Raw genomic sequence first — 5652 nt, forward strand, 5'->3', positions numbered from 1 at the left:
TATCATGGTTTGGGCCAAGTACACCTTACTCCTCAAAGTGAAATCTTTATTTTTTAAAGAGGACTTTTGCAGTAGATTTTCCCAAGGCAATACAACTTTTGACTGCTGCTTCCATGAGCATGGATTGTAGATTCAAGCAAAGTACAATCTTTGACAACTCAACCTTTTCTCTGTTTATTATGGTGTTTTTTATTGGTCTAGTTATGAGGATTTTTGTTTTCTTTATGTAGAGGTGTAACACATATCTTTAATCATTAACAGTAAGTGCTTCAAGTCTTTTTCACTTTCAGCAAGCAAGATTGTTACCTGCATATTGCAAATTGTTAATTTGTCTTCCTTCAATCCTGATATTGAGTTCTTCTCTGACATCAGATGGATCTTGGTTGAAAGCATAGGATATCAAAAAGATGTGTGTTGTTGCTGTTAAATGCCCTGGAGTGAGTTCCAACTCATAGAGATCTTGTATAGCTTTCCAAGCCTTTAAATCTTTGCTGGAACAGAATGCCTAATCTTTCTCCCTCAGAGCAGCTGATGGGCTTGAATCATCAATCTTTTAGTTCATAATACAATGCTTATTCTACGGAGCCACTGAACTCCCTGAAAGATGTTTACCTGTTTTTTATTAACTATATAAAGGCATTATACTATGTGGATCATGACAAACTATGGATAACATTTCAAAGAATGGGAATTCCATTACTCATGTTTATGTGGAACCTGTAAATAGACCAAAATGTAGTCAGTCATTCAAACAGAACAAGGGGATACTGAATGGTTTAAAATCAAGAAAGCTGTGCATCAGGGTTACATACTTTCATGGTTACTCATTGTTGCTGGTGTTGTTAAGTGTCATTGAGCCAGTTCCAACTCAGCAACCTTGAATAGGGTTTTGAAGAAGTGACTGGTGAATTTGAACTGCCAAACTTACAGTTCAAATCAACCTTGCAGTCTAGTGCAGTATCCCACAGTGCCAACAAAACTTAAATAAGATATGATTTTACCCCTATTAAAATAGCACTGATTAAAAATTAATAAGTAAAAGCTAGCAGCAAATGCTGGAAAGAATATGGGGAATTTGGAACCCTTCTCCATTGCTGGAGGGACTATGAAATGGTACAACCACTGAGGAAAATGGTATGGTACTTTCTCAAAAACAAAACAACAACAACAACAACAACAAAACACCTAGGAATAGGAGTATGGTGTGATCCAGGAGCTCTGGTAGTGCTTACTAGTCGGGCTGCTGATCTGAAGGTTAGCAGTTTGAAACTACCAGTTGTTCTGTAGGAGAAAGATGAGATTTTCTGCTCCCGCAGATTTACAGCCTTGGAACCCTATGCAGGGTCACTATAAGTCAGAACTGACTTCATTGCACACCATCACCACCACCATGATCCAGCAATCACACTTTTATATATATATATATATATATATATATATATATATATAATGCAAATAAAACAAACAGACATATGCATATCTATGTTTATTACTGCTTTACTCAAATGAAAGGAAATAAGCGAATTATCTATCTGCTGATGAATGGATAAGCAAATCGTGATATGTACATATAATGGGATAATATGCAATCGTAAAGTACAATGATGAGTCCATAAAGCTTATTAAACATATATAGATCTGGAGGACATAATGCTAAATTAAATAAATCAATCCTGTAAGGACAAAATCATAGGATCCCAACAATAGTAGATAAATATAGAAAGGTCAGTGTTCATTGGTGGTTACTAAGAAAGGTAGATACAGTAAAGACTGTTATTTTTGGTAATGGGAAAAGTGGCACTGTATGTGAATGTAGGAAACCAGCACAACCAAAGTAAAAATGAGCTTTTGAGCTAATATGGAAGAAGTACAGGAAAATTGGCATGGGGAAAATACAAATGTATAATCAGGTGAGAAAAAATACACGTATCTATGTTGTTGTTGTTGTTAATTGCCATCGAGTTGATCCTGCTCATACCAATCCTATAAAGGGTTTCCAAGGAGCAGCTGGTGAGCTTGAACTGCCAACCTTGCGGTTCAAACCAACTTTTCAGTCAAACACTTTCACCCACAGTACCACACCAGGACACGATCTATAGGTACACTTAAATACAAATACAAATGTTGGTGCAGGCATGTGTATTTATTAAAGACATAAATAAGAATAATCTTATAAGAATAAGCAAACACCTTCCAGCATTGGTTTTCTGGGTGTGATGACTTAGAATCATATTCTCATAGAACAACTCAGTCAACCTGCATACAGTAGTTCACAAAAATCATGATCTGTATCCTAGTAAAGTGGAGTTTATTAAAAAGCATGGAGAAGAAAGAAACAAGTCCACATGAGTCACAACCTCATCTACCTTAAACCAAAATAACTAGACAGTGCTGGATTACCACCCTTTACCATCCCAACCAGTCATAATAGTTAATCCCAGATAGAATGAGAGAAAAATATGGAGCAGGGGAAAAAAAGCCAGACAAAGGAGCAGTAAAGAACAGAGGACTCCTGGAAACTATTGGTCTGAGACACTCTTTATACCTAGAACTGAGCCTACGCCCTAAGATAACCTTTTATTGAAATAGCAAAGTGACACATGAAATAAAGGTTATTACCCATAAGTGAAATCAAGGGAAAGGTCATGATGGATTGGTACAGTGGCAGCAGCAATGGGCTCAAACATAGCAAACATTGTGAGGTTGGTGCAGGACTGGGCAGTGTTTCATTCTGTTGTGCACAAGGTCGCTATGAGTCAGTACTGATTTGACTGCATCAAAGAAAAACAGCAACAAATTGTAAGTAGGTATCCTACTTTAAAACTATCAGTATGAGACTAAAAGATCAACAATTATTTAAAAGTTAAGATGGAAGATAAGGGGGTAGGGAAACTAGAGTACTGAAAGGGAACAAACAGAACACAATTAAAGAGAATATTAGCACACTGTGATAAATAAAACTATTTCTAAAAAAAAGAAAACAGTGTGCAAATTGTCAAGCAAAACCTGACTGTGCAAACTTTCACCAAATATTATTAATATATATTATTGCTAATATATAATAGTACTAATAGATCTATTAGTACTACTATATATTTGTAAATAGTCATATAAAAGCAGATAAGACAAAACATGTGACAATGGTTGATCTGAGAGCCTTCTTTATTTACACTCCCTTTCAGAATAGAGCACTAATGACTTAATGGGTTAGTCATATGGTCAGCAGTTCAAATCCACCAGCTTGTCAATAAGAGAAAGATGAGACTTTCTGCTTCAATAGAGACCATGATTCACAACCAACTTGATGACACACAACAACAGGACAGAAAAAAGTAGAAAAGTAAAACATGCAGATTTTGTGTGGATGTCTCAATACCTTATGTAGTTTTGTTTTCATTGAGATTCCTGTCTCCCAAAGACACATGCCGTCAAGTTGGTTCTAACTCATAGCGACCCTATGCACAACAGAGCGAAACACTGCCCAATCCTGTGCTATCTCCAAAATTGTTGTTACACATAAGCCCACTAATGATATCTTATTGCTCTTTTCTGGATTTCCTCTGTATGGAATTTGACTGCTGAAAGATACTTGCAGTATCTGGAAATCAGCAATCTGATACTACTGCCAACATCCATTTCAATCGGGAGTATACTGTTTAGAGTCTAGCCCCATTATCCACACTTTTCCTTCTCAGGACAATTACACACTTATTCTTATCTACTAAGAAAACTTGCATTTCAAAATATAAAGGATTTGTGAGGAACTCTTCAAATACAGCTATTAAAATACAAAGTGAAAATGCAAAATAAAACTTTGTAGCAGATGAAAGTAAAGGGTTAAATTTTTAAAAATCTGTGATGTCTTTATATTTGTGTGTGTTGTGATTGTGCTCAGAACTCAGGAAGCAGACACTGCCATTATGAAATAATTAGATGGGCCACTTGTCATGGAGGGCGAGAACTGAGTGTGAATTCTGAATCTGTTACTCCATGATTCTAAGTCTTGTGTCAACAACTGTCCCCACTGCTTTAAAGAAGGGGCACAGAGCTGGTTGTGTCGAGATTAATCTGTTGTTCCGTACTTTTCTTTGTAGCATGACAAGAATAAAATTGCAAGAAGCTCTGTGTTTTACTTTTTTTTAACCTCTGCATAGTCTTACCATCCCCTTCGATTTGCAATTTCCTTAGAGCTTAGGGATATGAACCATTTAACAATAGTTATGAGAAAACATCTGGTCAATTTATTCTGTGAGGGGGGAAAAGTCAAATCCTCCCAGGTGGTTGCATATTATCTTATAAGAAAAAAATGAGCACTTAATTGTCCATAAGTCAGCCGTTCAAACTCACCAGCTACCCCTTGGAAATACTATACAGGGTCACTATGAGTCAGAACAGACTCTACAGCACTTAACAACAACAGCAAATTTTCTATAAAGAGCTAAGGATTGCATATGAGAATTAAAAGACCAAGCATGAACCGATCCTTCTAAATAAGAAAATCACTATGATGTAGTATGAAAAGTATAAAACACAATCGTTATGAAGTGATATTCTGTTACTTTCCATAAAAGGTAAAGCTCCTACAAGTAGAAATGACCTGAACAAAGCCACAAAATAAAGGTCATCTAAAAAACAATAGCACGAGCTACTACTTATTATCAATAGCTTTACTAACTATGTCATCTTAAAAAAAAAAAAATGTTGTTGGAACCTCTCCCTAGAACAATAGGAACCAAGGAGAATCAAAGTTGATGTTTGCCACCAGGTGGCAGTGATACATCAGTGACAATATCAGAACAAGGAGGGCATATTTTGTCTTGAATCTCTTCCTTTTCATCTAGATTACTCTTCCACATTTATTACTATGGCTAGGGAGACCATAAGCTTCATGTATAATTTCACTCATTTATAACTTTCCCTCCTAAGAGGAAAACTGACCCCTAGTTAACAAAGTTTGACATCTATAAGGCTACTTTGTGTTTTTCTTTTAGAACATTTTATTGTGAATTAGCTGAAGATTTATAGAGTTCATCATCAGTTTTACATTCAACAATTCATGCACATTTCGTGTCATCTCACTGATTGCAATCCTCTCAATGTAATATTACTTATCCCACTTCCTATCTGTTTCTTGTTTCCATTCCTCTTTCTTCCCTAACCCTTATGTGATACTTAAGGTTTTATGTAAATTTTACTGGACCAAGATTCTCAGTGGTTTAACAGTTGAAATGCAGTTATCCCTCATGATGTAATATAATCCATACTATGATAAGATAACGTATGTGCAGCCAATCAATTGAAAGGACATTTACTAGGGGTGTGGTCTGCTTCCAATATATTGGACTATCAGGCAAAGCTTGCTTGCTCTCTGCTGAGTCTAGATCTTGCATCTGGCCACATTGTTGGAGGTTCAAACTCACCAGCTGCTCCTTGGAAACCCTATACAGGGTCTCTATGAGTAGGAATGGAATCAATAGCATAAAACAACAACAACAATATTATGTTGTGTTGTCAAATTAATTCCAACTCATAGCAACCCTGTATAGCATTTGCAAGGAGTAATTGATGGGTATGGGCTGACAATTTTGAGGTTAGCAATACAGTGCTTATCTTACAGCACCACCCCAGGACTCTTTCTATATATGTGTATAT

The sequence above is a fragment of the Chrysochloris asiatica genome, unplaced genomic scaffold (genome assembly GCF_000296735.1).
Source record: "Chrysochloris asiatica unplaced genomic scaffold, ChrAsi1.0 scaffold00113, whole genome shotgun sequence".
Lineage (NCBI taxonomy): Eukaryota > Metazoa > Chordata > Mammalia > Afrosoricida > Chrysochloridae > Chrysochloris > Chrysochloris asiatica.